The following is a 26,413-nucleotide window of genomic DNA, read 5'->3' on the forward strand; positions in this document are numbered from 1 at the left end:
CGCAGCATTGGATATATTAGATGTATCCAAGGGCGGGCCTAGCAACAGTCTGAGAGTGTCATCCTGAGGGGTGGGTACTGATTGGGCCACATACTGAATGTGATGGCCTATCAGTATCCAGATCTGGCTTGTTATGAGTCAGAGTTATAGTCACACCCAAAGGATATAAATTCTGGCACTCTCCCAAAGTTCTGGGTCTCTCTTTGTCTCTTTCCTATCCCTGTGAAGTAAGTAACAGCTATCTAGGTCTCACTAGGAGGCCTTGGAAGAGAACCATTAATATGAATAGGCCAAAGAAGAAAGCAATGCCAGGCTGTGAGATATGAACATGCCAATAAACACAGTTGTACCAGCACCAGTGTGATCACTGTCTGAGAATCAAGAGGAAGGTGTCAGTATGGATTCTCCTTACATCCAAAGGACCCATGCTGACTGGAGGCGCTGCACACATGACTAAGGTAACCTGTACACCTGTCCTGTTCTCCCCACAAACCCGCAGAGCACTCAGCCCTTCTTTTGCCACTGTCACGGTTGTGCTCGCCACAAACTCGGGTCGGACCGCGTGGCTGAGGTAGGGTTGTAAAAGCACCGACCTTAAACCTCGCAGGCTGATCCGGATTGCGCAGTTCATAGTCGTACGTAGCAGGGTCAGGATTGGAGAAGACAGCATCGTCGTTGTACAAGCCAGGGTCAGGACTGGAGACGTCAGGATAAACATTGTCCAAGCAGGAGTTCGGCAACAGGGAGTCAGGAAAACCCCGCTTCGGCTTATGAGCGCGGGGGTGGCCTCTGCGCGTGCGGCGACCATGGCCCATGGTACTGGTCTCAGGAGGTGGAAGACAGACCAGTTTACACACCGCCTAGCTGCACGGTTAAACCAGTGCTACAGCGCAAGAGTCCTGAGCGGGCTAGGAAATCCTCTGTAGCAGCGCAGGAACCAGGACACGGCCTCTCTAGATTAGGGAAAGAGTAGACCCCAGGAACCAGGAAGCTGTATATATACAGGGAAACCTCCGCTTCAGTGCAGGAATCCAGGAGACTGAAGGGCGCAGGGGCGAAACCTCCGCTTCAGTGCAGGAATCCAGGAGGCTGAAGGACGCAGGGACGAAACCTCTGCTTCAGCACAGGAGAACAGGAAGCTGAAGGACGCAAGGGAAACCTCTGCCTCAGCACAGGAGAACAAGCAAGAGCTTGTGGCAGAACAGTAGGTGACATCCGGTAAGGGCTATGCTCGGCAAGGAGCATTATGGGAAAGCAGTACTTAAAGGCCAGCGGGCCAATCCCCAGCGGGGGTGTGAAGGTACTGCTCCAATGAGTGAATGCAAGTCTAGGTTGCATGATAGGCTGCACAGCTGCAGTAGATACCAGAGGGAGTGTGTATAGCTTTGGTGAGTGAATCTAGGCTGCAGCAAACATCAGGAGATCTGTTCCAGAACTGCACCGGTCTGCAAGGTAAGGCGACCAGTAAACCGCGGAGCGGATTCCTGACAGCCACACAGGTACAGCACAACACCTAAATGGAGTAGCATGAAAAGCAGACGACCCCAATCTCACTGAGGGTGGGGGTACAAGGGCTACATTTTGAGGCGCTGTTGAGATGTCGTTATGCTCACAGGACAGGTTTTTGCAGAGCAGACAGCAGTGGGGTTGATGAACTTATGTGTTTGTGCATCACAGACTGTTACATGCTTTCCCTATGATGAAAAGAATAGGGAACAGTTCCCTGAGGCTTCACTAGGGAGCCTGCTACCCATCCTCTGAGAAAGAAAGGAAGGTGGGGATGTCTCCTTGAGGCTTCACCAGGGAGGGGGTTACCCAGGCACTTGCCTAAAGAAAGAAAATATGTTTGGGGCGCACTCTGGGCTTTGTGTCAGGGGGTGTGGCTACCCTACATATCAGAAAAAAAGGTTAAGGGAGCAGTTTTCTGAGGCGTCACCAGGAAGCCTGCTGCCCGTTTCCAAAGAACTAAAGTGGGGCATTCCCCGAGGTGCCACCGGGGGGCGTGGTACCCACTAATAGAGAAAGTAAAGGGGACAGGGCCTCAAGAGGCGTCACCAGGGACACCAGTGCACCCACTCATTGATATACTGATGAAAGGAAAAATTAGGCATTCCTTGATGCTTTCCCCAAGGTGTATACAGTGGCGACACACTTTATTCTCGCTCGGCTAGTCCCGCGAATTCGGGTATACCCGGGTGTATTCAGGTTTCTGATCGTTTTCTGCCAGAGTGCATTGCGTTATTTTCCCGGCAGGGATTTAAGCATTTTATTCCGGCTGGCTAAAATACTGCAATGCCGTGTAAAAACACATGGTGGCGCTTGCGAGCTGTTCTCTTTGAAGCCGTCCCCTATAATGAATTGTAATGCAGTATATATACTGTGTATATATATATATACTGTATAACAACTAACCTATAAACCCCTAACATACAGTACTGTACACACATTACTGTATATGCACATACATAAATGATACTACTGTATGGGCGGTGGGGGCAAGATGTGTTTGCAGCAGAGAGAGATCCGCTGCTCTCTCTCTGCGCAAACATCGGCACATTAAAAATTATTTTAAATACATTTTTATTGATAGTGTAGATGTGCAGGGGGTCTCCGGAGCTGAACCGCGTTGGTTTCAGGTCTGGGGACCCCCTGCTCCCCGAGATACAGCCCCCTTTATGAGGTGCCGGTATCCCTCTGCTTGGTTTAAAGGTCCCGATCACGTGATCGCGGCCTGTAAACCAAGCAGAGCAGAGGGATACCGGCACCCCCTAAAGGGGCCTGTATCTCGGGGAGCAGGGGGTCCCCAGACCTGAAACCAGTGCGGTTCTGCTCTGGAGACCCTCTGCACATGTACAGTATCAATAAAACACATACAGTATACAGTATAAATAAACACTCGTTCTTTACCTTAGCGGCTATGCGCTATGGTAAAGAAGCAGCATTTCTGTATTTTAATAATATTGTACAGTGAGCTGGGGGTTCCCTGAGCCAGAAATTAATGCTCAGGGACCCCCCCTGCTCCTGCTCAATATTATTAAAAATACAGAAATGCTGCTTCATTACCATAGCGGATAGCCGCTAAGGCAATGAAGGGGTTAACCCACCATGCCTGCTTTATTTTGCGTAGTGGGGATGGGTGAGGGGGGTATTTGGCCCTTGGTGTGAGTTTAGGACTTGCGGGGGGGTTGCGGGTGCACTTAACCCCTTCACGACCGTAGCAGTTAATACCGCTACGGTCATGAAGGGGTTAAGCCCTCCCGCTACCCCCCCGCAAGCCCTAAACAAGCACCGTTGGGGCTAATACCCAATTCACCCACCCCCGCTACCCACAATAAAAAAAAATACACACACACAGCAGCCGCCAAAAAATAAATAAATAAATCTAAATAAATAAATGACAATAAATACATTTGAAATACATTTTTATTGATAGTGTACATGTGCAGGGGGTCTCCGGAGCTGAACCGCGTTGGTTTCAGGTCTGGGGACCCCCTGCTCCCCGAGATACAGCCCCCTATATGAGGTGCCGGTATCCCGGTATAATTGCAAGCTACTCTACCAGTAAATACAAACACTTCCAAACAAGTCAACTATTTTAACCAATCAAGTAAACAAAAATCAATATATACTGTAAGTACCAACCAGAAAACACAATTTAAAACCAAAGCTAACCCTTACAATACCAAGGATTACATCTATCTAATTGTAAAAAAACCTTATACATTATACACAGCATTGCAATGTACTGTACATGATGAACAATACAGTACATTCCCTGTATCTCCCTGCCTTCAGTGTAATCTGTTTAAAGCCCCCTCCCCCTAATGTTTCTGTTAAACAGATTACACTGAAGGCAGAGAGATGTAAAGGCCTAAAGCCCCCTCCCCCCTAATGTTTCTGTTAAACAGATTACACTGAAGGGAGAGAGATTTTACAGAAACACACATTAGGGGGGAGGGGGCTTTAAACAGATTACACTGAAGGCAGAGAGATGTTTCTGTTACCAGTAAATCTCCCTCCCTGCATTGCTGTCAGTGCAGTGTATGAAAATGTGGGGAGGGGGGGGGACACAATGTGCATACTGTGAGGTCTAACCACCCTCACCCCCTACCCACATACCGTTAACCCCCCCCCCATCCTGGCCATGGCCCCTCCGCTTCTGCAAAACAGACACAAAAATTAAAACACACAAAGTAATGTCCCCTAACCCCTTAATCACCATAGCGGTTATTAACCGCTACAGTCATGAAGGGGTTAACCCACCCTCACCCACCACTCGGGATGCCTACATACCCTCCCACACTAACCCCCTCCCCCCCCCGTGAGGCCTAACCACCCAGTCAGTACCCACAAGGGAGGCCTACCCACATACCGTTGGGGAAACACCCCACCCCCAGTACCCACAATAAAAACAGTACAATGACCCACAATAAACAGCATTATATTTATTAAATACATTACCCACCCCCTGTGCCCCCCCATAAATACAAGATTTATCCTTTTACATACAGGGTTCATAACGCAGCCCCACGCTAGTCCCCGGTGGGCTGGCAGGGCACCTGGACAGACCTACAGTTTACCAGCAGCCCTTTTTACACAGGTTCTGGAGGCCTGCTGGTGGATCCTGCCAGCACCATGGCACCCATGTGGTCTCCTTGGGTCACCGTGGGCCACAATTGGGTCTCCACGGTAGGCCCAAGGATGTCTGGGAGCCCCGGGTCAAACCCACAGGTGTCTGCGGGGCCTCGGGTGGTTCCCTCGGGGGTCTGGGGAACTCACGGGTGCTCACTACGGGTCCGCGGTGCCCCCACAGAAGTGGGACCACACATCATCATCCTCGCACCTACGGGTCGGCGGTGCCCCCACAGAAGTGGGACCACACATCGTCATCCCCGCATGTGTCACCCGTGGAACCACCAGCCTGATACCCTTGGGATACCCGAGGATACCCACAGGTGGTCTCCATAGGCCCCACGCAAAACCACGGAATCAAACCCTGAATGTAAAAAAAATAAACCTGGCCTATACATTCAATACATACACCCTCCCCCCCAACACCTACAGTACAATAATGTGCAAAATAACTATTATCCAGATATGGATAATAGATTAATTGCCCATTATTAAAAACATTAACTAGCATATACAAATAAATAAAGTACTACTGACCTCATCAATACGAAGTGTCCATTGCCAGCAAAATCCTTGTCTTGTCCACAACATACATAGCAAATACAAAGCCAATACATTGCAATTACATTCAGATATCAATTAACCCCATAAACACCTTATCAGATAATAACCGCAAAGGTAATTAAGGGGTTAAGCCACACAGGACCGATACCCACCCTTCACCCATGAATTTGTACTGTGGCTTCATCATGCAACTATATATATATACTGTATATATATACAGAGAGACAGAGAGAAAGAGAGAGAGAGATATATATATACAGTATATATATATATATATATCTATATCTATATATATATAGATATAGATATATATATATATATACACACGTTATATACACACCCATGATAAACCAATATACAGTACAAATAAATGTAGAAGGGTTATCAAAAGCCAATACATTGCAATTACATTCAGATATCAATTAACCCCTTAAACACCTTATCAGATAATAACCGCAAAGGTGATTAAGGGGTTAAGCCACACAGGCCCGATACCCACCCTCACCCATGAATTTGTACTGTGGCTTCATCATGCAACTATATATATATATATATATATATATATATATATATATATATATATATATATATATATATATATATATATACTGTATATAAATACAGAGAGAAAGAGAGAGAGAGAGAGAGAGAGATATATACAGTATATATATATATATATATATATATATATATATATATATGAGAGAGAAAAGAAGGCCCTAAAAAAGCACTCTAGTATGTGTATTAGTACAAATCACATAATGTTTATTAATGTATTGTCACAGAACAAAAAATAGTTAAAACAAAGCACAGAAATTGTTAAAATACAGCATGGATCCCCTGTTCATTACAAAGCTAGACACATCCTCCAAACAAATACCCAAAATACACTCAGATAGTATTCTGAAATACTTGAAGGTAAACCAGGTGTGACACCCAAAAGACTAAATAGTCACGGCTAGGGCTATGTGATCATCTGCAAAAAATCAAATATGCCTACTATCCCCTACAATATAGGGTTTGTCTAAATCGACAAAGAGTAGCAAGTGAGTAACAGCAGAGATACACCATGTACATCCTGCAAAGCACATATAAGCCTATAGCTGAAAAGAGTGATACGTCACCTATGGTCAGGTACAATGTGGTCGGTGCATGAAGGGGGAAACAAGGAGAGATGCTAGAGCATGGTAATGTGACCCAGAGAGGGGACAAACCAGGGGATCCTGCCTGCTAGACCTGCTCCTGTGGCTTCATCATGCAACTATATATATATACTGTATATATATACAGAGAGACAGAGAGAAAGAGAGAGAGAGAGATATATATACAGTATATATATATATATATATATATATATATATATATATATATATATATACACACACACACGTTATATACACACCCATGATAAACCAATATACAGTACAAATAAATGTAGAAGGGTTATCAAAAGCACTGTCCTACAACCAAACACTTCTCCATACATACACACTAAATTAAAATCAATTTCCTTTAATATTCATAACTGATCTCTCAATCTAAATCATCACTAAACCTCTGAAAAGCCATTTAAACAACTTACATTCCAATATAAATGATGCCTAAATATCTATGCACCATATACATTCTGCAAATTAATCAACCAAGTAAACAAAACTCAATTAGCAATCATTATTTACATCCCTAAACAATTCACACTAGATCCCGAACAATAAAACCATTAACAAATTCACGCCTAGAGCAGAAAAATTAAGCCTTTGAAAAAATATAAGTACCGACAAAAATACAACCTTTACAAACCAAGCCTATCCCTGACCTTCCTCAAACACACAATACAATACCAAGGAATACATCTATCTAATTTTAAAATACTTTAAACTCACAATAAAGTATACTGTAGCAGCATACACAAAATAATTTAAAACACATCTAATCCAGCTTTTAAAACAACATCATTTCTTACCCTGTACTGTACTGTATGTATATATCTCTCTAGACATATATACATACATACATACAGTGGCAAGAAATGATATACCACAAAAAAAAAAAAAAAAACACATGTTAAAAAACCTTTTGAAAAAATTAACAAGTTAAATAAAATAAATTTCTTTACTGTAGTTCACTTACCATTACTTGCCCCCACCGACTCCCGTTGCGCAGCTTACTCACGAACCAATCCACGATCAGGAACCCATAAAAGAATAAACCACAAAATAATAAACATTCAACTAAAAATCCAAATCAATCCACGGGTCTTCTATCTGTAATCCATCTTCATCTGTGTTCTTCTTTCTTCTATCTCCTTCCAGCGGGGCGGGGCGGGGTCTTCTCCCCGTCTGCGGCCACGCCCTGGTCTTCTTTCTTTCCCGGAGGTCCTTCATCCGCGGCGTCTGGCTTCAAAATGAGACGACATAGGCTTTTAAAGGCCTCTGATGTCACATTTTGGTCATGGTTCCCACGGTCCTGATTGGACCGTGAAAACCATGTGTTTTGGCCGACAAAAAAAAAATGATGGCGTCACTTAAAGGGAATGAAAGCACAGCCAATCAGAATGGCTTTGCTTCAATTGCCTTTAAGATGACGTCATGAAAAGGCACATGGCCGCCCTCACATGGTATGGTAGCCAATCAGAGCGTGGGAACTCCATCCCTACTCTGATTGGCTACCATACCACGTGACAGGTTTTCATGACGTCACATCCTTTCTCCCCCAAGCCCCTGACACATGGTATACCAGAGCCAATCAGAGTAGGGATGGAGTTCCCACGCTCTGATTGGCTACCATACCATGTGATCATTTGATGTCATAATTTTTTTTTTGTCGGCCAAAACACATGGTTTTCACGGTCCAATCAGGACCGTGGGAACCATGACGCAAAATGTGACGTCATAGGCCTTTAAAAGCCTATGTCGTCTCATTTTGAAGCCAGACGCCGCGGAGGAAGGACCTCCGGGAAAGAAAGAAGACCAAGGCGTGTCCGCAGATGGGGAGAAGACCCCGCCCCGCCCCGCTGGAAGGAGATAGAAGAAAGAAGAACACAGATGAAGATGGATTACAGATAGAAGACCCGTGGATTGATTTGGATTTTTAGTTTAATGTTTATTATTTTGTGGTTTATTATTTTATGGGTTCCTGATCGTGGATTGGTTCGTGAGTAAGCTGCGCAACGGGAGTCGGTGGGGGCAAGTAATGGTAAGTGAACTACAGTAAAGAAATGTATTTTATTTAACTTGTTAATTTTTTCAAAAGGTTTTTTAACATGTGTATTTTTTTTTTTTGTGGTATATCATTTCTTGCCACTGTATGTATGTATGTATATATGTCTAGAGAGATATATACATACAGTACAGTACAGGGTAAGAAATGATGTTGTTTTAAAAGCTGGATTAGATGTGTTTTAAATTATTTTGTGTATGCTGCTACAGTATGCTTTATTGTGAGTTTAAAGTATTTTAAAATTAGATAGATGTATTCCTTGGTATTGTATTGTGTGTTTGAGGAAGGTCAGGGATAGGCTTGGTTTGTAAAGGTTGTATTTTTGTCGGTACTTATATTTTTTCAAAGGCTTAATTGTTCTGCTCTAGGCGTGAATTTGTTAATGGTTTTATTGTTCGGGATCTAGTGTGAATTGTTTAGGGATGTAAATAATGATTGCTAATTGAGTTTTGTTTATTTGGTTGATTAATTTGCAGAATGTATATGGTGCATAGATATTTAGGCATCATTTATATTGGAATGTAAGTTGTTTAAATGGCTTTTCAGAGGTTTAGTGATGATTTAGATTGAGAGATCAGTTATGAATATTAAAGGAAATTGATTTTAATTTAGTGTGTATGTATGGAGAAGTGTTTGGTTGTAGGACAGTGCTTTTGATAACCCTTCTACATTTATTTGTACTGTATATTGGTTTATCATGGGTGTGTATATAACGTGTGTGTGTATATATATATATATATATATATATATATATATATATATATATATATATATATATATATATATTGTGACAGAAACCAGGGGATGGTAATAAATTCCGTATATAGGGCTCCCAGGATACTAGACAGTTTCTATCCTGTTTGGCCTGGGAGTGCAGCCTTATAATACATACACTCCATCCCACAGTTTGGCAAGCGCTGGAACTGAGGGATGAGAGATCCAGACCAGAGTTTGTCTGCTGCCTGATTTCTGTCACCTGTCATGCTAATTAGGAATCAGGTATGAAAGACTGATTTCCTGTTTGCTCTGGTCTCCCCACAAGAGCCAGGAGGCTGGAAGGCTGCTGAACTACAGAGGGCAGAAGCCTCTTCCCCAAACAGGTTCAATCTTTCTGTTCATTTGTGTAAGACTGCAAAAGTACCATGTTTTGATGTTGGAAGTGGAAAAGCCACTTCCAACCCTGAGTCAGGGATATCTAAGTTAAGTTATCGCTCAGGTGAGCAGCTTTTGTTTTGATCTGTTTTCTGTTGTATGCACTGTGGCAGTCTCAGTGCCTGGGACTGAATAAACCAGGCATAGCCTGTTTAAAGGAACAGTACGTGACGCCTCATCATTTAACCTACCCTAAAAGACCGTGTTCTAAACAGTCCCGGACAAACGACGGAGCCCCGGAGTAAGCCGTTTGTCACAATATATATTTATATATATATATATATATATATATATACTGTATATATATATATATATATACTGTATATATATATATATATATATATATATATCTCTCTCTTTCTCTCTGTCCCTCTGTATATATATACAGTATATATATATATAGTTGCATGATGAAGCCACAGTACAAATTCATGGGTGAGGGTGGGTATCGGGCCTGTGTGGCTTAACCCCTTAATCACCTTTGCGGTTATTATCTGATAAGGTGTTTAAGGGGTTAATTGATATCTGAATGTAATTGCAATGTATTGGCTTTTGATAATCCTTCTACATTTATTTGTACTGTATATTGGTTTATCATGGGTGTGTATATAACGTGTGTGTATATATATATATATATCTATATATATATATATATAGATATATATATATACTGTATATATATCTCTCTCTCTCTTTCTCTCTGTCTCTCTGTATATATATACAGTATATATATAGTTGCATGATGAAGCCACAGTACAAATTCATGGGTGAAGGGTGGGTATCGGTCCTGTGTGGCTTAACACCTTAATTACCTTTGCGGTTATTATCTGATAAGGTGTTTAAGGGGTTAATTGATATCTGAATGTAATTGCAATGTATTGGCTTTGTATTTGCTATGTATGTTGTGGACAAGACAAGGATTTTGCTGGCAACGGACACTTCGTATTGATGAGGTCAGTAGTACTTTATTTATTTGTATATGCTAGTTAATGTTTTTAATAATGGGCAATTAATCTATTATCCATATGTGGATAATAGTTATTTTGTACATTATTGTACTGTAGGTGTTGGGGGGGAGGGTGTATGTATTGAATGTATAGGCCAGGTTTATTTTTTTTACATTCAGGGTTTGATTCCATGGTTTTGCGTGGGGCCTATGGAGACCACCTGTGGATATCCTCGGGTATCCCAAGGGTATCAGGCTGGTGGTTCCACGGGTGACACATGCGGGGATGATGATGTGTGGTCCCACTTCTGTGGGGGCACCGTGGACCCGTAGTCTGCGGGGATGTTGATGTGTGGTCCCACTTCTGTGGGGGCACCGCGGACCCGTAGTGAGCACCCGTGAGTTCCCCAGACACCCGAGGGAACCACCCGAGGCCCCGCAGACACCTGTGGGTTTGACCCGGGGCTCCCAGACATCCTTGGGCCTACCATGGAGACCCAATTGTGGCCCACGGTGACCCAAGGAGACCACATGGGTGCCATGGTGCTGGCAGGATCCACCAGCAGGCCTCCAGAACCTGTGTAAAAAGGGCTGCTGGTAAACTGTAGGTCTGTCCAGGTGCCCTGCCAGCCCACCGGGGACTAGCGTGGGGCTACGTTATGAACCCTGTATGTAAAAGGATAAATCTTGTATTTATGGGGGGGCACAGGGGGTGGGTAATGTATTTAATAAATATAATGCTGTTTATTGTGGGTCATTGTACTGTTTTTATTGTGGGTACTGGGGGTGGGGTGTTTCCCCAACGGTATGTGGGTAGGCCTCCCTTGTGGGTACTGACTGGGTGGTTAGGCCTCACGGGGGGGGGGTTAGTGTGGGAGGGTATGTAGGCATCCCGAGTGGTGGGTGAGGGTGGGTTAACCCCTTCATGACTGTAGCGGTTAATAACCGCTATGGTGATTAAGGGGTTAGGGGACATTACTTTGTATGTTTTAAATTTTGTGTCTGTTTTGCAGAAGCGGAGGGGCCATTGCCAGGATGGGGGGGAGGTTCTGTATGTGGGTAGGGGGTGAGGGTGGTTAGACCTCACAGTATGCACATTGGGTCCCCACCCCTCTCCCCACTTTTACATACACTGCACTGACAGCAATGCAGGGAGGGAGATTTACTGGTAACAGAAACATCTCTCTGCCTTCAGTGTAATCTGTTTAAAGCCCCCTCCCCCCTAATGTGTGTTTCTGTAAAATCTCTCTCCCTTCAGTGTAATCTGTTTAACAGAAACATTAGGGGGGAGGGGGCTTTAGGCCTTTACATCTCTCTGCCTTCAGTGTAATCTGTTTAACAGAAACATTAAGGGGGAGGGGGCTTTATGCCTTTACATCTCTCTGCCTTCAGTGTAATCTGTTTAACAGAAACATTAGGCGGGAGGGGGCTTTAAACAGATTACACTGAATGCAGGGAGATACAGGGAATGTACTGTATTGTTCATCATGGACATTGCAATGCTGTGTATAATGTATAAGGTTTTTTACAATTAGATAGATGTAATCCTTGGTATTGTAAGGGTTAGCTTTGGTTTTAAATTGTGTTTTCTGGTTGGTACTTACAGTATATATTGATTTTTGTTTACTTGATTGGTTAAAATAGTTGACTTGTTTGGAAGTGTTTGTATTTACTGGTAGAGTAGCTTGCAATTATATTGTTAACATTCATTTGCAGAATGTATATGGTGCATAGATTTTATGCATAATTTATACAATGTAAATGCAATGTACTGTGTGGATTGGAATGTTATGTTTTATATTGTAAAATCAGTTAGGATTATTAAATGGATTATTATTATTGTCTGTATAGAGAAGCGTTATTTGTAGGACAGTATGATTTTGATAACCATTCTACATGTATTTGTATATTGGTTCATCATCTGTGTTTATATATACTGTATACTGTATATATATATATATATATATATATATATATATATATATATATATATATATATATATATATATATATATATGTGTGTGTATACAGTATATATATACACAGTATATACTGTATATGTATAGGGATTGTTATTATATATATACTGTATACATATACAGTATATATATACAGTATATATTTATTTCTCTTCATGTATTTATTTATTTATTTAGATTTATTTATTAATTGTGGGGCTGCTGTGCGTGAATTTTTTTTATTGGGTGTGAGGGGGGTGTTTGGTCCTTGGTGTGAGTTTAAGGACTTGCAGCAGCAGCACAATTAATAAATAAATCTAAATAAATAAATGAATATAAATAAATACATTTAAAATACATTTTTATTGATAGTGTAGATGTGCAGAGGGTCTCCAGAGCAGAACCGCACTGGTTTCAGGTCTGGGGACCCCCTGCTCCCCGAGATACAGGCCCCTTTAGGGGGTGCCGGTATCCCTCTGCTCTGCTTGGTTTAAAGGCCGCGATCACGTGGTCAGGCCCTTTAAACCAAGCAGAGGGATACCGGCACCCCCTAAAGGGGGCTGTATCTCGGGGAGCAGGGGGTCCCCAGACCTGAAACCAACGCGGTTCAGCTCCGGAGACCCCCTGCACATCTACACTATCAATAAAAATGTATTTCAAATGTATTTATTGTCATTTATTTATTTAGATTTTTTTTTTTTTTTTTGGCGGCTGCTGTGTGTGTGTATTTTTTTATTGTGGGTAGCGGGGGTGGGTGAATGGGTTATTAGCCCCAACGGTGCTTGTTTAGGGCTTGCGGGGGGGTAGCGGGAGGGCTTAACCCCTTCATGACTGTAGCGGTATTAACTGCTACGGTTGTGAAGGGGTTACACTGGCGACACACTTTATTCGAGCTCGGCTAGTCCCACGAATTCGGGTATACCCGGGTGTATTGAGGTTTGTGACTGTTTTCTGCCCGAGTGCATTGAGGTATTTTCCAGGCAGGGATTGAAGCATTTTATTCCCGCTGGCTGCAATACTGCACAGTATATATATATATATATATATATACTGCATTACAATTCATGAATTTATGCCATCTGGTAGACACGCGAAGCATTGCAGCCTATTAAATCCTAATCATTATCATTTAACAGATCAGCCGCCCGTCAGCCAGGCATGAACCCAGGCTGGGAAGGCAAACGCAACGGGGCTTGTCAGAGGTGAGGAGCGGCGCATTCCAGGTATCTGCCAGGTACATACTGGGTATTTGCTCGAATAAAGTGTGTCGGTGCAGTAAGTGCACCCGCAACCCCCCGCAAGTCCTAAACTCACACCAAGGGCCAAATACCCCCCTCACCCATCCCCACTACGCACAATAAAGCGGTCACGGTGGGTTAACCCCTTCATTGCCTTAGCGGCTATCCGCTATGGTAATGAAGCAGCATTTCTGTATTTTTAATAATATTGAGCAGGAGCAGGGGGGGTCCCTGAGCATTAATTTCTGGCTCAGGGAACCCCCTGCTCACTGTACAATATTATTAAAATACAGAAATGCTGCTTCTTTACCATAGCGCATAGCCGCTAAGGTAAAGAACGAGTGTTTATTTATACTGTATACTGTATGTGTTTTATTGATACTGTACATGTGCAGAGGGTCTCCAGAGCAGAACCGCACTGGTTTCAGGTCTGGGGACCCCCTGCTCCCCGAGATACAGGCCCCTTTAGGGGGTGCCGGTATCCCTCTGCTCTGCTTGGTTTACAGGCCGCGATCACGTGGTCGGGCCCTTTAAACCAAGCAGAGGGATACCGGCACCCCCTAAAGGGGGCTGTATCTCGGGGAGCAGGGGGTCCCCAGACCTGAAACCAACACGGTTCAGCTCCGGAGACCCCCTGCACATGTACACTATCAATAAAAATGTATTTCAAATGTATTTATTGTCATTTATTTATTTAGATTTATTTATTTATTTTTTGGCGGCTGCTGTGTGTGTGTATTTTTTTTATTGTGGGTATCAGGGGTGGGTGAATGGGGTATTAGCCCCAACGGTGCTTGTTTAGGGCTTGCGGGGGGGTAGCGGGAGGGCTTAACCCCTTCATGACCGTAGCGGTATTAACTGCTACGGTCGTGAAGGGGTTAAGTGCACCCGCAACCCCCCCGCAAGTCCTAAACTCACACCAAGGGCCAAATACCCCCCTCACCCATCCCCACTACGCACAATAAAGTGGGCACGGTGGGTTAACCCCTTCATTGCCTTAGCGGCTATCCGCTATGGTAATGAAGCAGCATTTCTGTATTTTTAATAATATTGAGCAGGAGCAGGGGGGGTCCCTGAGCATTAATTTCTGGCTCAGGGAACCCCCTGCTCACTGTACAATATTATTAAAATACAGAAATGCTGCTTCTTTACCATAGCGCATAGCTGCTAAGGTAAAGAACTGTATGTGTTTTATTGATACTGTACATGTGCAGAGGGTCTCCAGAGCAGAACTGCACTGGTTTCAGGTCTGGGGACCCCCTGCTCCCCGAGATATAGCTTAAGTTTCGAAGCCAGACACGTCTCTCTCGAGGATCTTCGCAGGGTACTGCATGCTGTCTCGGATGCCGTCAGTAGAAACTGGGCAGTCACATACCTCAAGTGGAAAGCAGGGACGCTCAAGGATGGTGTAAGCATCAGGTGCAATTCAACAATGCAGAGAACATCACAGGTTGAATAGAGCAAAGTATATTCAAAGAACTGGGTCGAATCAAACTGATCCCAGCTGGAATAGCCTCCAATAAATTCCGACGTGTTTCTTGGCCCTCTGCCACTTCATCAGAATTCCCTGATGCTCTTTTTGTGTTTTTGTTCCTAGATTGTAAGTCTGAGCAGCAGACTTTAACCACTGTGATTATCCCTTCAGCCAACAAGGGAATTATATTTTCAATACCTATTATACGGTATGATATATTACCATACATCATTTTTCATTTCTTTTTTTTCCCTTCACATTTTTCAAGTGTATTATTTTGTGATATTCACTTAGTCACTCTTCATGTGTTGGAGTACCTATTCACCTTTTCACTTCACTAATGTATATTAGTGTTTTTTCTATCAGAATATGATATTTACTGTCACTTTATTCACTAATACTTCTAGTGTGCTCCAGTGTTCCTTTTAACCCATTGTTTGAACCTCATTCACCGTCTGTATTACCTCCCTCCTAGAAAGAGGTTGCATTTTTTTCCAGGCTCCTGCAATTGAGCATCTTGCTGTGATCAATATATGTGACATATTTCTGTTTGTGTATGGGTTCAGGTTCTCTATTGGTTTAACCAGAGCCATTATAAGTGGGTATAATGGGATTACTATTTATATGGTTGTTGCACCATTGGGATTCTACTTGGATGTTGTATGCCCATTGTTCCATATATTTATGGCAGTGGGATATGGGAGTGCCAGATGGGGTTAGGTCTTGATAAGCCCTTTTGATTTTTCCTATGTCTGCATAACTCTTTAAACATAGTACCGTAGGTGGAGAGAAAATCCCATTTGGGGATATCGGCATCGGATTTCCTATATCTTGGACATTTTGTACTTTCCCGAATCAAACTCCTTAATATGCATTCCTGGGCCAAAGTTCGGATTGTCAAAGATAGAGATAAGTCTCGATGGCTTTGTTATTTGTTTTTTTTTAAATTTACCATTTGCCAAATTTGAGTAAATCTTAAGACTGCGGCTACAAATTCGACGGTAGGGTTTGCCTAGTAAGCTTTCCTTTCCATAGGAGGGCCGGTAATGCTACTGTTTTATTGAACATGCTTTTTAAGTCTACCCACCTACAGTATAGAGATTTATTTTTGAGTGCCATAAGATTATTTTCTTTAAGTCAGTGACCAGGTAATATTTCCTGATATCTGGTACCTGTAAAAAGCAGAAGAAAGCACACTATCCCATTATATAGTAACATTCGTGATTTGTAGATGAATATCCAGATTCACTTCACACAGTACAGATGGATGATGAAGAAAAAGTTACTTTTATTCATAAACGAACATGCCACACCATAGAGCGACGTTTCCGGCCTGTACACAGCCTTTCACCAAGTAGGTATGTCGTGCAATCAACCAACAGTGCAGTTTAAATATCCTTCGATCAGAATCACTGGACCTACTCTGGAAGTGACCTCATATAACTACCGGAGTGATGCAGCGCCCTGCCGCTAAGCAACTACAGGAGTCCGCATCCACTCCACTATTCATGATATTTTCCTATATACTCCAAAGGGTCCCAGGTCCAGGAACAACATGCAGTAAGGGAAACTTAGATTTACATATTAATGGTCATTTAATAAGACCATATCTAAATATAATTAATTAGTTCAAAACATATATAAAAATAAAAATGTAAATAGGTTTGTAATCCTATATAAAGTACAACCGCACAATTATATACAAACAGCTCAACCCCCTTATAATGCTGCGCTTGGGGTCCAAAGAATCACATTGCGCTATAAGCGGATCGCGTTATAAATAATATACAATTGTATGCATTGTACAATAAAGTATTTAAGATGCTAATAATCGTGTTGCAAAGTATTCATAAATACGAAAATTGGGAGCAACGCTTGCATCACGTTATAAGTGGATTCGCGTTGTAACGGATCGCGTTATTACAGGATTAAGCTGTAATAACAGAACATACGAAGACTGAAAATTAACAAATTATTATAATGATGTACAACCTATTGTGCAATTTTAGTAAATAATCACCCCCTATATAGTCGTCTAATCATCCCTTTTTAATCTATTTGTAGGTATGTAGTGAATAATAAACAAATGGTAAAATAGGGAAAAATAAATATCAATAACACTGATTTCCAAAATATATTAAAAGAAAGTTTATCATACCAATAAATTGAAAATATTTAATTATGTGACCATATATACATCATTGGTTTTGATTCATATAAAAGATCTTTCATTATCTTAGATGTACTGTATGAGAAAATGAAAATGAAAATGAGAATTGAAGTTGTAATTCTGTCCCCAATTGTTCTATTTTAGTATCCATCATGGTTTGGTGCATAATTGTGTCACCCGGTGGATTTTTCTCTTTTTCTGTGATGTCCCATATATTTTATTGGTCCAAGGACCTATTAAATTTGTTATTTTTAATTAAGTCATGTAGCCGTGCTGTAAAATGGACTGGAGTTTTCTCTCCTGCTGGCAGTAAACCTGGTAAGTTACAGGGATGCCAGCAGTAATCATGGAGGTTTGCCCTCACACCCTGGTGAGGTGCCCTATGTATAGATGGGAGTGGCTACATACTCTGAGTCCACCGTTAGTGACATCAGAGATGTGCCTGCCTCTTGAGATATATAGGGCACAGCACTGCTCAAAAGTTAGGTGTTGGAGTAAGGAGCAGGTCTGCATTGAGACCTGGGAGAAAGAGGCCCACTAGTGCTTTAACTAGTGGCCCCAGTCTATATCAATCAGCATCAAGCTGTCAACGCCATACTGTGTCCAGGGACCTGGCACAGGGGTGATCTCCCTGAGGGGAGAGGGGATACCACTCTATTGGGAGGGCGTACCTTTGAAGGGATAACACAGCAAGATGTGTGGCTAGATAACTCACTGTATGGGGCAGTTGGCCCTCACCGTAAGCCACAATAAAGGAACCTTGATTCAGGACATCTTCATGTGTGAGTCTCAACTTACTCTACACATGATGGCACCACGGAGGAGTTCCTCATCAGAATCATCCCCACGCAGACGCAGGGATCCTGATGAGGTGGAGGCGCTGCACTGGATATATGTAGGACTCGCACATGCTACCTCAGCTGCCTGTCTGGATTGACAATCCCCAAACACCATCATGCGGGAGACTCAGGAGTCCTGTTGCCAACAGGTGCACCACCAGACACGACCATGTAATGGGGACTGGTTAGACCACAGGGGCCAATGTGAGATTGGGTGGGTCAGGCCAGGCCAGAAAATCCGTTACCGTCATCTTTACTTCCGTTTATCGGGGACTTACCCATATTTTTTACCTTCAATTATGTAGCACTATAGCTCATTACGATATACATTGGATTATTTCTGTGGTAGGCGAGTGCATACTAAAGGTGCTTTTTTCTTTGCCCACTCCCTTCTAAAGTGGTAAGGCTCAGATTACCCATATACTGTACAGATCTGAAACGATTATTTTAACTCCTAATACTGTAGCTGTCCAAGTGGTAGGTTATCTATCCAGGTAGGTGTATGAAAGCTATTCCCCAACAATAGATTGCTTATAAAAGCCCCCCAGCTTCAAAACAAGGGCATTGTTGGAGCAAGATTTATAAAAGAAAAAAAATCCCTTTTTTACTTTGATAAATGTTGTGCGGTTTTGTTTTTTACTTACATTTTACCAGCTGCAAGTCTTTGAAATGTTACATCATGTGCAATTTAAAGCTGCAGTTCAGTCAATATCCTGCATGTTTTTTTTTTTTAATAAATCAGTTCTGTAGTAAGAAAAAATACTTTTAGTATTTTCTGTTTTTAAAAAAACAACTTTGAAAGACCAATTTTCTTGTATTCTATTTTAACAGTCATTTGCTAAGGCACTGCCCCTTCATGTCCTGTCACAAGCCCTGGCACACCCTCTGTCCCTTTGTCAGCCCTGCCCTCCCTCTAGCACTTGTCAGTGCAGGAATGCTCATGAATATTCATGAGCTTCCACTGCCAGTCAAGCAGATTATAAACAAATGCCAGCTTTTAATATGTCACCAAATTTCGATCTATCAATACATGGAAAACGAATTGAGCTGCAGCTATACAGTTCTTTAGGTAATTAGAGATTGCACACATGAAACTATTGAAGTAAAAAAATAAATGTAAAAAAAAAAAGACTGAACTGCAGCTTTAACTGCACATGATAGAAAATCAGATATTGAGAAGGAAAGAGAAAGTGCTAACACACACCAATTAAACTGATAAAAAGGTTTAAAAATGTCACAGTAAAGCAGCAGTCCCCGTTTCCTCCTTATTTTCAATATATTTTCTTTTTTTTACAGAATTGGAAGCGGGGAGAACTCCAGAACTGAACTGCACTACTGTTTTTATAAATAACCCCCACAATGTATATTTTGTATTTCTGTGTGTATCAATTGTTATAGTATTTATTTTCCCATAGTTCTGTGCTACATAATACGTTTGTTATCTGTAAGTAATTATCATTATTCATTATTATAGGCTAAAGCTGGTCAATTCCGGGCATTATTGAAAACCCTGCTCTCTGATTGGTTAAAACTCCAGGCATTATCCAATCAGTAATGGCCTGGAATTTTTGGCACCATGCCAAGTTTTTCAGCCAATCAGCTTTTAGTTTTCATTCACCAAGAATGAAATTTGCACTTACACAGGTTAGGTGATTGGACAAAAGGCAGCAGTAAGGCACTGACTCCTCCCCCACCCTGCCTGCAGAGAGCTCCGCACAGGAGAGTAAGGGGAAAGGTTTGTGTGTCTGCTGAGTGTGTTTTGTGGGTGTAAAGGGGGCAGCAGAGTGTTTTATTAGTGTGTGTGGCTTGTGTTGGTATGTGTTTTGTGGGTGTAAAGGGGGCAGCAGAGTCTTGTTGGTGTGTTTCTGCTGGGTTTGTTTTGTTGGTGTAGAGGGGGGGCTGCAGTGTGTGTGTCTTCAATGTGTGTTTTGTTGGTGGAGGAGGGGTGCAGAGTGTTTTGTTGGTGTGTGTGTCTGCAGTGTGTAGGTTTACAGGTTGCTGCAGTGGTTGTGAAGGGGGGCTGCTGGTGTGTGTTGTGGATGTAGAGGGGGCAGCAGTCTGTTTTGTTGGTGTGTGTGTGTGTGTGTGTGTGTGTGTTTGTGTGTGTGTGTTTGTGTGTGTCTGCAGTGTGTTTTGTAGGTGCAGAGGGGGGTCTGCAGTGTGTGTTTTGTGGGTGGAGGAGGGGTGCAGAGTGTGTGTGTGGGTATGTCAGCAGTCTGTGTTGTGGATGTAGAGCTGGCAGAGTCTGTTGGTTTGTGTATGTCTTCAGCGTGTTTTGTGGGTGGAGGAGGGGTGCAGAGTGTTTTGTTTGTGTGTGTGTGTCTGCAGTGTGTGGGTTTACATGGGGGCTGCAGTGGGTGTAAAGGGGGGCTACTGGTGTGTGTTTTATGGATGTGGAGCAGGCAGCAGTTTGTTTTTGTTGGTGTGTATGTCCGCAGAGTGTTTTGTGGATGTAGAGGAGGGCTGCAGTGTGTGTGTGTGTGTGTGTGTGTGTGTGTGTGTGTGTGTGTGTGTGTGTGTGTGTGTGTGTCTGCAGTGTATTTCTGTGTTTTGTGTATTTGTGGGTGTAGAGAGGGGGCTGCTGTGTGTGTTTTGTGAGTGTAGAGGGTGGAGGAGGGCAGCAGTGTGTTTTGTGTGTGTAGAATAGGGTGACTGCAGAGTGGGTTTGTGTATATAGAAGGGGGTTGGAGAGAGAGAGAGAGAGAGAGAGAGAGAGAGAGAGAGAGAGAGAGAGAGAGAGAGAGAGAGAGAGAGAGAGAGAGAACTGTGTGTATGTACAATTTCCTTTAAATACACTTGCAGTAAAAGCATAAGAATGTAGACAATCATGCTGATAAAAATCAATGACTACAAAAATGTATCTTTTTTATGAAAAAATTAAAAAAAATTAAAAATAAGCCTACATTTAGCCTATAATAGTAATAATCCCCGAAGAACAGGGCCTTCAATTCTTCCAGTCAGGGCATTATTGGCCATGAAGATTAACAATTTCTCAAAGGCAAATTGTGTGTGTGACCGGTAATTATAATACCAAAACTAACATGGTCATAGCAAACCTTGATAGTCCTCTTGGCTGTGCAAATTGTTTATCCTATACAAGTATTAATCCATGTTTCTAAACAGGGATATTACTGAATGTACAGAAACAATGGTACTTTATGCATTTGTCTCATAAGGTACAGTACGCATGCATTTCAAAAATGAAACCATTTTTAATTAAAACTTTGGTAAACCTTAAGAGGTTTAGTTATCATAGTCTCTGAGCTGCAAGACTGAGACAAATAAATGTAGCATTTTTTTTTATCAAAGAAAAACATTCACTCTAAAGCCAATGGGATTTTCTCATTGATGAGCCCTGTTTAGTATTTGCTTCAGGATTTCACTAGGTTTGCAGTTGGAGAGAGTTTGATAAATTACCCTATAAGTTTTAGTTCTATTATGTTTTTCACATGAAGTTCCATCTTAATTGCCTTTGAGAAATTGTTAATCTTCATTTTATTTTATCTTGTCATGTCTATGACCCCATTACTGAGAAAAGTCACTTAATGGCCTCTTGAAATGACCGGTTCCTAGTTGGCCCTGAAATTGAATTTACTCAGCTGTTAACACATTAATCCTTTCCACAGCATGTAAAAGAAAGGATATTTTGCATAATTATCTATCAAGTAGGTGGGTGCCAAAACATGTGTAGCCCATGTTTCCCCCCCCCCCCCCCCCCAGACACAGATCATGCCTCTAGGGTGTATTGAGGGCTGGCTACATGTGTATAGTGGTGCATACCTGCTTGTAACTGGAGGGCCTGAGTCTCCCATGTTGGTTTGGGGGATGACAGGACCAGGCTTCTGGGGTATATTCCTCCATTCTTTAGTGGTTGTGGTGCAGCGCCTCCCTTCTCCGGCAAAACCTAAGGAATAGGTTGGAATCTTCCCAGTGAAAGCCCTGGTCCCAGGGTGGAGAGATTCCAATCTCACACAGTCTTATATAAAACAGCAGCAAGTCTTTATTGTCCTTTAGCAATGATACAACGCACTTATGCCCTGCGGCACACAGCAGTTCATCAGCCGTGTACTCCAATTGTATACAGGGGTCTTCCCTCCTCTCCTCCAAGTTGTACCCTAGCAGGATGGGCTGTAGGGGGTCATCAATACCCCTTGCACCCACCCCAAGAGTAGATCCTCTGTGTGAGGCTAGATGTTCTCCCCCTCACCCCCTGAGCAGGGTGAGGGGCATTGGTCCACCTCTATAGTTCTGTCCGCTCTACTCAGAGGGGCTCTGAGTATCTCTTCTACGCACTGTTCTCACTCTAAGCATGGCTTCTCCTGTCACCATACAGAACTGCCACTCTGCTCTCCAGATTCTGACACACCAGCCAGATACTCCAACTCCATAGACTGAACTCTCACCGAGCTCCTCAGACACAACACCTTCCAGAACTGACTCACACACACAGGACAGCACGCTAAATAGATACAGCCCTGCCCCTTATGATGTCAGCAGGACCCCCCCCCCCCCTGTGTCTATGCCTTCCACACAGTCAGGTGCCTACCTCTATCACTCAAAGCAGGGCTTGGTGAGAGGGGAAAACCCATGGTTACTACTGGCGCCTGCCCTTACAGGGCTTACTCCAGTAGGAGAAGGATAAGTAGCCCGCTCTTTCCTACAGGGGCTACACTCTCCCTCTAGTGGAATCCAATGGTCCCCACTTGGACCTACTTTTAGCAGCACCATCCTGCGCAGAACAAACCTGGGAACACAAACACAAAACATTGCATGGCAGGTTATTTACTTGCGCCAACCACCAGGTGGTGTAACAGTAACAGCACAGTCACTCCCAACGGGGAGAACTCTAATGATAGTGCTTTGGGTCAGGCTTTCGCACCTTCCTCCCATTATGGTCAGTGATCGTTATATAATAAGGCTGTACCAACCCAGACTCTGGCCGTATATCACACTGTGTCATGTATATGCACCTCCCCACACTCCAAGCCCGGACCACATCACTGATAAGGTCTTCATTATGGTAACCCGCCTTACCAAACTTGGTTCTTAAATATTCCTGTACGGCCGCTCGGAGCCAACTGTCTCGGTTCTCTTCAATCTCTCTCATTATGGTTTCAGGCACATAAGGGTATTCGTACCCATGGGACTGTCTAAACCTGAACACTATGGCTCTGTCAGCCCTGCTCAACTTAGGCAGTTTCTTGGGACCCGCCCAGTACCCAAAACTTCGGCTCTACTGGAGCAATATCGTCATACAAAATGCTAGGCCCCTGAAGCATGATGATCCCTTGATCTATCTCTTGAAAACGTTGCTCTAACTCATCCACTACCTCTTGGGGAGTAAAGACACCTACCGCCCACCAATGATCAACTATGTTGTTCTTGATCAACAGGAACCTGGTGCGGACCATACCTTCGTGGTACCCAGTGTACAGGGGTGCCCACCACTTGTCACGGTGCTCGTACTCTGATAAGGGACTACCAGTATCTACCTCTGACTCCGCTTGTGAAGAGACACCGGACGTACCCGCCTTTGTAGGTTGCGAACAATCTCTTCTCCCTTTGGCGTTAAAGTACTTAGTAGGGTTCATTTTGGAAACCACGGTGCTTGCAGTCCCAACCTCAGCCGTAGTATGGGACCCTCCCTCTAGATACAGGAGAAAATGGTAAAGCGTTAGGTATACGAATTACATTTGCATATGGTATCTCCCCATCAGATCCTTTATCACTTAACTCCCAATCCCGAAAGTCCTTGGAATACTTGGGGTATTTTATTGACTTATCCCCACTAGGTCCCGGCGGTAATACTCGTGACGGGGCAGTGGCCGGGGCAAGGGTGCTAGGGACTGGGGCAATGTCCAGTTCCATGTCCAGAAAGCGGGTAATCCCGCGACCAGTGGGCAGTTTCTTGCTGGCCCTCTCTGCTGAGCCCCGCGATCCTCTGGAAGGACCTTGGCTACGCAGGGTGGCCATGGCAGCGGCCATTGCTGCTCTCCTCGGGGAGAACAACGGTCCCGGGCCTCTCTTCCAGTCGGACCCGGAAGTGATGTCATCGCTGCCGCCCGCGGAATCTCCATCCGCTCCGTGGTCATGCACCGGAAGTGCGTCAAAGACCGGAAGGGGCGGTGGTGGATCATCCGGTCCGCGCATGGGTAAGTAGGCCGCACGCCTCTCCTTCTCGTCCTCTGCAGGTTCCATCTTCGCCTGGCGGGAGTAAGGGGGTGGTGGAGTCTCCTTACCTCTCCGCTGCAGGCTGATGTACTCGGGTCCCTCTGGATCCGCCTCCGACGCCGTCTCCGCTGCACTGGGAGTCACCACGGCCGTGGGACTTCTACGGGCCTCAGGCCGCACCAGCGCTCGCCGTCAGGAGGTGCCCGGACTCGTCTGCTCCCTCTCTCCGGGAAGTGGACTGCTATCTTTGTTACAGCTGGGGTGGTTCGACCGTAGGCGCATCGCCACCAATGTGACGCCATCTTCTTCCTCCGAAGACGACTTGCTCGGATCTTCTGCTAGGGAGTCACCTGGGTCTTTTGCGGCCCCACCAGTGGGTAGTGGTACGAAACGGCCCGCTCCGGTACCTCCACTGTGGTCGCGCTCTTCTCCGCCGGATCTTCGCTTGGCTCTGTAGTTGGCTGGGCCTTGGTTCCCACCTCAGTAGTAGTACAGGGAACTAGGGCAGCCTCGTCGGTCGTCTCCGCCACCTCCGTTAATGTTCCTGGAGAGGCATCCCGAGGGGTCTTGATCATTGGCCATGGCTCAGTAGGCCACAGGTAGAACGTGCCACATTGAGGGCATCGTGCCTTCGTGCTTGGGGCCGGTCCGGGTGTCCTGCAGTGTATGCACAGGCACCAGAGGTACTCTCGGCCGTCGAGTTCCACTACCAGGAAGCCTCCTGGGAGCTAGAACGTGGTCATGCTTAGCTCGGACATTATTGACTCAGGGGTGGAACAGTTCAATTTGTTAGCTCCTTGCTCCTCGAATGCCAGGCTGAAGTGAAGTTCCTCACTCTCACTTCCTGTCCCTCCCTTCGCTGGGGAGGATCCTTCTGATTGGCTCTCCTTGTGCCCCCTCCCTCTGGTGGAAACAAGAGGAGGGGCACTCCTTCTTTCAGTGTGAAGGGACCTTGTCTGTTGGCCAGTCACAAGCACAGGTGGGTGGGCTTTTGGCTTTCGCGCCACTCCGCTCCTCTTGCAGGGGATCTGGGTTTGGCGCCAAACCCCTGCACATCTCCCTCCACATTTCTCTCACAGTCTCTTTGCACGATTCACGTGCGTGCTCCAGGATTGGCAGGAATCGCCATTTTAGCTCGGCTGCTAACTGCTGGGCCGTGGATGGCGCTGCGGTCGCCATTTTGGACTCTTTCTTGCTCCGCGGAGCACATGCAGTGACGTCCGCCATCTTTGATGAGCCCACCAAATGTATATCACTGCTATTCTCAGTGTCTAGTGCAAAACTCGTTCCTAGACACTGACTATACTCACTGACACTCTCTGATGTTCTCTGCATGCTATCTGACCGTTGCCCACTAGTATGATGTTGGCATACCCCAGGCTAGGCAGAACTCTCTCTCTGTGCACCGCACTCGCTGACGGTTCCTACAAGTACTCTGTGGTGTGTTTTATGTGGGTGATGGCTAGTGTACCGGGCATCTCCCTAAGTACGGGCATCTCCCACTTTTGGCCACTCATAGTGCGGGCCCTGGGCCATGGTCCCTGGACAAGTTAACAGGCTAACCCCCCCAGTTGCCTCACACTACCTGCCTCAAGGGACTAGGACAGCAATAGCCTCACACCCATCTTACAACACCCTCTTAGGGCACCCAGGGCGTACTGTGCGTGAATCCACGCTCCCCTGACTACCCCTGGTATTACATGCCCTGCTCTCTCCAGTACTTGCAAGGAAGGTGCACTTCATTCTTCCCGCTCTGCCTTGCTGAAAGCCTGTCCTGTTCTGGATCTCAGCAGCTCGCCTCCAAATGTAGCCCATGTTCTCCCCCCCCCCCCCCCCCCAGACACAGATCGTGCCTCTAGGGTGTATTGAGGGCTGGCTACATGTGTATGGTGGTGCATACCTTCTTGTAACAGGAGGGCCTGAGTCTCCCGCGTTGGTGTGGGGGATTACAGGACCAGGCTTCTGGGGTATATGCCTCCATTCTTTAGTGGTTGTGGTACAGCGCCTCCATTCTCCGGCAAAACCTAAGGAATAGGTTGGAATCTTCCCA

The sequence above is a fragment of the Ascaphus truei genome, chromosome 3, assembly GCF_040206685.1.
Source record: "Ascaphus truei isolate aAscTru1 chromosome 3, aAscTru1.hap1, whole genome shotgun sequence".
Classification (NCBI taxonomy): Eukaryota; Metazoa; Chordata; class Amphibia; order Anura; family Ascaphidae; genus Ascaphus; species Ascaphus truei.